The sequence below is a fragment of the Parasteatoda tepidariorum genome, chromosome 7 (assembly GCF_982258835.1).
Source record: "Parasteatoda tepidariorum strain Cologne lab strain chromosome 7, Ptep-v5.0, whole genome shotgun sequence".
Classification (NCBI taxonomy): domain Eukaryota; kingdom Metazoa; phylum Arthropoda; class Arachnida; order Araneae; family Theridiidae; genus Parasteatoda; species Parasteatoda tepidariorum.
The window spans coordinates 89,729,456-89,737,923 of record NC_141761.1 but is presented as its reverse complement, the minus strand read 5'-3'; positions in this window follow the sequence as shown (position 1 = coordinate 89,737,923).

The following is an 8,468-nucleotide window of genomic DNA, read 5'->3' as shown; positions in this document are numbered from 1 at the left end:
AGTAAAATTTTATGGTTGCAGAAATACTAAAGAAAATGTACTCTTTTAGAAGGAAATGCATTAATTCATAGACAAATCCTAAATGATGAAACATAAAATTGAATTTCAGATCATAAAGAATTTTATTGGGAAACGTGCGGGTGACATCTTGGAACTTGAAAATTTCAGAAAGTAAAATACATCGGAAACCATGGTTTGTCAAACAGCTTTAATTACAGGTTTATTAGTCCGGTGATAGTCTCGTGATTGGTTGAGTATATAAGATTCATCGGAAAATATATATATATCACATGTTAGGATAGTTCCTTGATAGAAATGTCAAAGGTATGCATAAGTACGCGTCGCAAATAATACTTTCATACCTAAACCTTTTGAACTATTTGGTCCATTGACGTGTGTAGTCTCATTCAATCCAGCATTAGAAATTGTGCAGAAACAATGCATCACTTGTTTAGGTAGCTTTATCAGATAAGTAAATAGTTATAAGCGTTTTATGTACAAATTTGTGCTATAACTTCGGAATTATTAGTATGGTAGTTTTGATATGGATTTAATTCTTTTCAGCCAGAAAAAATGCAAAGGAAAATATGTCTCACATGCCTGTCCCGAAATAATTTTATTCTCAAACCTAAATTTTTGATATAATTACTGGACTAATTTAAAAGATGTTAAATATGACGCAATCTACTTTTATACCATCCCTCCCCTCTTCACTGGCACAGAAGGCCAGAGTCTCTTCAGGCACCCTGTTCTGAGCCATCCTCTACCTCCTACCATCTATTTAGTTTTGCTTTGCATAGATCTTGGTGCATGTTGCTTTGACTCGGACTTCCTCTTTAACGTTTTCCATCAGCGTCCTAGTAGGTGCGATGTTAGCACAGCTATTCCGTTTTAAACGAAGAGTATGTGGAACCCATCTCCATCTTCTCTTTAAAATTGAATGGGTGATAATTTTGCCTTTGTTAGTATATCTTTATTCAAAATAATTTTAGGTCAGAGAATTTTTAAATAATTACATGTATGCGCAGGGTATTAAAGTTTAAATTAATCAAATGAAAAAATCACAACGTTATCGCGCGCATGGAACCCGGAAAATGCTGTTTCATATTTGGGAAAGATATTAAATCCACACGTCAACGCATTCTGCGCTATATGTTAAGCTTAATTTCTACAAAAGCTTTTGAATAGAATAGAAATAAAAATAAACCTACTCTTTGAAAGTTTGAGCATAGATTTAAATGAAATGCAGTTTAAAATTTCCTGAAGTTTATTCTGTTAGTATGCACGGCTCGTGGTTTCTCGCGCTTATATAAAGTGCAACTTAAACATTTGAATAAGTAAAATTGTATAATCCCTACCCCAAGTACATAGTAGTTTTTATAGTAATATTAATGAAATATTAATGAATTTTGCAAAACAACGTGAAAAATTTGTAACCTTAATATTAATGAATTGTGCGAAATAACGTGAAAAATTTGTATCGTAAGCTATACTTTCCTTGACACTTAATGTTATCTTTCTACACCTGTAAAGTCATTAAAAGTAAACATAAAACTGAATCACGTTCGTAATAAAACTAAGCGTGCTTAGTTTTATTTACGAACGTGACATTTGAATGGAATTCATTTCAAGGCAAATGTCAAGAGCAATTGCACCATTAGCTCACGCATGTAAAATATTTCCCAGAAGCACAATGTGATGTATAAAATGAATAAATTATTCTATGATCGTTAAATTGAAATTAGTCATAATCATGTTGAAAGTTACTGTCCATTTTGTCGTTACAAAATTGAAGTGAATTTTAAAAATACAGCCTTTTAAAGCCTGATCCCTGGTATTTTTTATTGCTTAAATCTTGAATAAAAAGATATTGGACATTTGGTTATAAATCTGAAGCTTGTTATCCATTTTACCGTTTTTGGAAAGCTTAATTAAAAGGAGTTAAGCTTTGAGTTGGTGTCACCTCCGTTTTGTCTTGCTGAGAAATTCAGCTAAAGTGGACTAAAAGCTATCAATGTGAATAATCTACATCGGCTGCTGAAATTACTGCAAGTCTAACAATTGTTTTTTTGTTTTACCTTTGCTAAATCTTAAACAAGAAGGAATTGGGCACTGAGTTGACTTAATCATTTTTGTCTTGGTCAAACATTTAGTAATAGGGAGGTGAACAAAAGATTATAAATCTTAAAACTTACTGTTCATTCTAATATAGGTGAAAAATCAAGAAAAAGTGAACTGAAAGTTGCCCATCTGAATCTGTATTCTTTATTGAAATTTTTATACTAAAAACGAATCTATAATATTGAAAATACGATGGTCTGTATTTTGTTTATTGCAATAACGATTTTGTTATCAGTTGAGGCTCAAGCTGATTCTAATAAATCAATAACCTGCATAAATGATTTAATAAAATGGTGTGAAAATAAAGATTATAGAAACATTGGACAAGAAAGTATTCTTTCAAGCACTTCTATCAATGGTTCATATCAGGCTATTAGTTGCATATCGAACTCGCGTGGTACACAATGTTCTAAAAACAACTCTCCGTGGATCGAATGTTCTCCTGATCATAAAGTGACTTATAAAGGGATAACTCTGAGTGAAAATTCTAGAAGGGGTGCTGATGACGAAATTTGTGATGCTTCTAGAACTGTGAACAGCAATGGATCTGGAATTTCAACTAATTCGAGAGCAGTAAATGAGGAGATTTTCCAAAAATGTTTTCCTTTCTGTGATTAAAAACCCGTTTGCATAAAATGTAGAAGAATTTGATTAGCGGTAGAAAAAATTTTAAAATTGTAATATGTAGTATAATCGATAACAATAGTGATGAAAAAAATTATAAGATAGAATGTGAGCTTGACTTATCACTTAAGATATAATTCTTCCACTTATTTAGATAGAATTTAGTTACTTTAGTAATATCACTTTATTTCTTGCAATAAAAGTGCGATTAAAAAATTGACAAAAAAATACTATTTAATTTTGTGTTTGCTAGATGCATGTATAATGAATATAATGCATAAATACATTGTGCATATTCAATGCTAATTAACATGATTAGTAATTTGTATATGTATATATTGTCTTACACTATATTAATATTCAAAATTTCTCATAATTATCCTATAGAATTTGTATTCATAAAAAAATTAAGTTAAGAAAATATACACGTTAGGGACAGAAAAATCGATTTTTAGATGAGGAAAAAAGCTTCAAACGAAATTTAAGATATCACAATAAGATGGACTAAAAAAGCTAAAACCAGTTTGGTTATTTAATGAAAGCTGAAGGTGTTAGTTATAATCTTTAGTCATTTCCTCTCTGCTTCCACCAGGAATAAAACAGGTTTTAATGCTTTAACAATACATTCATTAGTTATCAATAACGTTTTCTATTTCTTGTGTCCTCTCCTCTACTGCGATTCTACTTGTTATGAAATATATATATGTTGCTTATTTAATCTAAAAACTTAGTGTTGAACCCAAAATTTGTCTTAGATACTGATGTTATATCAGTTTCTTTATTTGTTCATTCGAAATTAGGGATAAAATGTGTATTGAATTATCATTTAAGGCATAATTCTTCCACTTGTCATTTAGGATATAACTTAATTGCATAAAACTTTACTCGCATTTGCGGTAATATTAATTTTTTTTCATTGCAGAACTCAACTGTGTTTATTGCTTCTTTTGTGCTTAACAGAAATAAAACTATTTGCTCAAATTTGAAAAGATATTTATTCAAGTAAAGGCAAGTGAATAAAGAACCAATTTTATGAAATAGTATTACCACTTTTTTAAGTTTTAAAAAACAGTACTAAGTTTTTGGTTCATCAAACCATTTCATTAAAATGCACTGTCTGAACTGATTTAATGATATTTTCTTAACTCAACTAATTCAATGCTTTAAAAAAAATAAGAAATATTTTTTTTTTAAATTTAGTGAGTAGTTATTTTGATTAAGACTTCTAGTAAGTTACTTTAAATCATAATTAAAAATTATAAGGTTTTTCAATTGGTAGTTATAGACTCTTGCATGCTAAATTGTTTTGTTTAATAGTCAAAACATTTAAATCAAAAAATTTATTAAACTGTTTTGCTTTAATGGCTGCAATAAAATATTTTCAGAGTCATATGAAGAAAAAAAATATATGCAAATGCAAGTTTCACCAAAATTATGCATTACATTTTAAGTTCATACCCTTTTTGCTATCCCCCATCGAAATAGCTTAGACAAAATAAACACCAAGAAACAAATCAGTAGTTTTCAAACTAGGGATAACAACCTTACCGAGAAATGACAATGAGACCAACACTTGGAGTTGGATACCTTCAACTATATTATTATTTTTATTATTTTTTTTTAGTTTTAAATTGTTTTTTTTTAATAAAAGTCTGCATAATTTTTGCACATATTATAAGATAAATTTTTGAAGCAGTAGGAGGCTTTTATAGGCGACAATTGAAGATCAAGGGGAAAACTGTTTATATTCATGAAAGCTGATTCTGAGAAAAACGAGTTCAAAGGTTTGAAAATTTTCATGAGCAAGCATACGATTAAAATCGTAAAAATAAAAATAGTCACGAATGTCACAGGTATATTATTTATTTACGTCTCCTAAAAATTTCGAAATGAATTTGCAAATTTTGGTTAGAAAAAATTATGTTGATTTTGAGAACCATTTTTCCTCAAAATTCTTCACCAATACTCACTATACATCACGTCCTCTTCTTCACTAAACTTTTTTTTATTCTTCTTGCCCAGACATCAACAGGAAGTTATTTCCCTGCGAGACCCATCTTCACATTGTAATAACTCTCTGTGAGAATAGATTTTTCATGTTATTGATTTGTGAAAACTTACTAATGCTCAAAATGTACAAGATGGCAGCCCAATCGTCTTTTTTGTGAAAAATGAACATAAACCGCTCTTTTCCCTTAGTCTGTAATTATATCTGCGATGTTATAATGTAGAATTTCAGCTTTTTGTGCGAGACTTGTTAGAATTTTAGCTATTTCTTCACAACTATTTAATTTTAAGATATGTTATGAAGATATTCATCTTGGATTCAGAAATCCATACAAGCAAGATGCGTGTTACTATAATGGTTTTTTAGCACTTGTGAAATAGTATATTTTCATCAAATACTCTACAAAACTGTTACTATAAAAAGCTAAGAGGGAATGAAAAGCATTTTTAGAAACACTTTCAAATTTTGTTCAGCAAATTAAATGCATTTGATGTTTTTAACCACGCTACCGCAATAACGGCTCGTTAAATTTGAATAACATTTTAATTTTTTCCTCCCTTAAATATTAATTTCTTACCCATATTAATTATTGTCTTTCTTTTTTATAATACTAAAAAATCTATATTCAAGTTAATAAAACTTATCTTTCTCTCTCTCGAGAATTGCATTAAAAATATCTAATATCTGAACTAAAAATATCTAATTATTATGGTTTTTAGAATATGAAAGTAAGTTATGCAGTTCTGTCATTCCTAGATTCGAAAATTTAAGAATTTATTCATAAAAAATTATATATGATTTAATAACAATATTCGTCATTATAATGAGTTCTTTACAAATGTAAAATTGGTATTTAATTGTAAAATATCTAATTATTACTCTTTTTAGACTTTGAAATAAATTCAAGAATTAATTCATAAAGGTCAAATAACTAACCACATCATTCTCTTTCACTTCACAGCTTCAAACTAGTTCAGAATTATAATAGAAGTTTTAATTTAGTACAAACTGTTATGTAACTAGAAAAACATTAAAACAAATATTTAACGAAAGTAAAGTGTGATAACTTATAATAGAACAATTTTTACCTGATGCCAACTCTTCAAAGTGAAAATAAACAAAAAATTTGTTTAAAAATGATATTTAATATGCAGTTCAACAAAATGAAATTTTAAAAAATTTCTAACAAAAGTAACGTATGGTTTAAAAGTCTTCCCCCCCCTGTGCTTTAATTAGATTATATTTTAAAATATTAATAATAATAACTTCATCCGCAATTATTTTTAACGAAGATTATCGTTTGCTTGCGATATTTATGGCGTGGTGTGAAAGGCATCAAAACTAACGTTTGACCTTTTCCTCTCATTAGTAATAATGATTAACAATTTTCAAAAAATGAAGATACAAATTAGATTCGTAAATTACGAATTATTATGAATTATAATCATTTAAATCAATTTTCAAATAAATATGTTTTCAAATAAATATGTTCAAATAAATATAAATATGTGTTTTTTTTTCTAAAAATGTATGTTCCTTTAGTTATTCTTTTTCAAAATATCTTTTTAGCTTTAATTTAAACATAAAAGAACACGTCTTGAATGAATTCTATTTATCCTAGAGATCTTTACTTGAGCTCTACGACTGGAAACGTTTAAGTTTCTAAGTAAAATTGGTTTCCGGTTAGAGCTTGGGGTTAGAGAAAATAGTGAATATTAGAGCTTAAATATTTTTTTTACTAGTGTAAAAGGTCATTTCAGAAATCTGTTTTAGTAAAGAACTTAAATTTCTCTTATTCGAATTTATTGTCTCTCAGTATATTACTATGCAAGTGATCCTGTTTCGCAAAGATTACAAATGTCATTGGATTTGTATATGACTCACTTCTTTTGTTAATATCCAAATCTCATTATAGTTGAATTTATGTAATGAATAAATGTTTACTAACTTTACTGTTTTTCATTACAAAATAGACCTTGGGATTATAGACTTATCGATCGGGTCATTTTCCCAAGTTGCAAAAAAGCTTCCTTTTTTTTTTTTTTTTTTTTTTTTTTTTTAAATTAAGGTTAGTTTGGTGCGTTTTCATTAAGATGTAGATAAAAAGTTTAAAAAAACGTCCTTTATGGGTTTTTTACTTATATATTTTAATGCTTACAAGCGATTATGAACACCAATTCTTTTTATAGCTTTTAAAAAATATAACTAAAATAGTATATTATAAAAATTATGTAAAAACTTTCATAAGTAGTATAGAATCGCAGCAAACTGCTGTGTCTCATAAGCTGAACTACTAATATGATGAAGTTGTATAGTAGTTGAAATTCGATTTCTCAGCAAGTATTCGACTGATTTCGTTCAAATTTTGTATTCCGCATTTTAAAATTACATCTTTTAAAATGTTGTAAAAGTCTGTATACCTTGCAATTCAACAATGTTTTTACTATTATTCAATGAAACAGTAAGAAATAATAAGAGTAATTTTAAAAAAATTTCATGGAATTATTTTGTCTAAAAAATTGTTATAATTGGAAAATTTTTTTGATTTTCTTTACAGTTCTTAAGATATGTAGAAATACACAAAGAGTAAATTCAACAGAGGTTCAGATTTTAGACTCTCCTAACCAAACTATCGAGGCCATAATTCCCAGATTGCAGATCTACATCAATCCATCGCGCACAATTCGTCGTAACGACTATTCGACGAGAGCACAACTCGTCGCAAGGACAATTAGTCACGAGCACAATTCATCGCGAGCACTATTCTCCGTGCTCACAATAAGTCGCATGACTATTTTTCGTAGGCATAATCCATCGCAGCGACAATCTGCCGTAGGCATATCTCATCGCAACGACATTTCGGCGTGGGCACAACGCGTTGCAAGATAATTCGTCCATAGGACGATTTGCCGCTGGAACAACTCGTAGCAACTACAATTTATCGAGGGCATAATTCGTCGTGAACACAATTTCTTAACAGTTTCGATGAAATACATCTTGATTATAGCAATAAAAAGCTGGCGGCTGTTTAACGACGGTTATAAAATAAAATAAAATGTTGACTGAAGAAACATATGAACAAAACAAATAGCAATTAGAACAAATATTCTCAATATTTTTTACCTCGTGCATATTTTTCTTATCATTGTTAGAAAATCAATTCCCATCCCTAGTCTAAAATCAGAAAATTTAAGTACTATATTATTAGAACGTGTTAAAATGTTCTTTAAATGTGAACATTAATTAAATGTTATTGAACTGTGAATAAAAGTAATTGTTTACTTTCATAAACTGAAACTAAATACTTAAGATCCTAAATAAGAAGAAATAGCAATTCACTTAACAGAAAAATTCATTTAGCATAGCACTGGATATGCACTGGAACTCATTTAGCACTGTAGAAAAAGCACCAATTAAAATAGTCTAATACAAACAATAACGAAAAGAGGACTTCTTAAATTGAGGATAAGTTTTATTTTGATATTTCAAAATACTTGTTTTTAAATTTTATTAAGTAAAGTTTAGTTTCCCAGAAAATCTTTTAATAATAATTTTAAATGTGTATCAGATTAAAAAATATGCAGAATATTGTAAAAAATTATGTATGTTTCTTTTTGTTAAAATAAAATTTACTAAGATATTGGTAATTATCTAATGTTTACTAACAATTTTGGAAATTAACCTTTAAATTAACCCTAAATAGCCCCATTTTTTA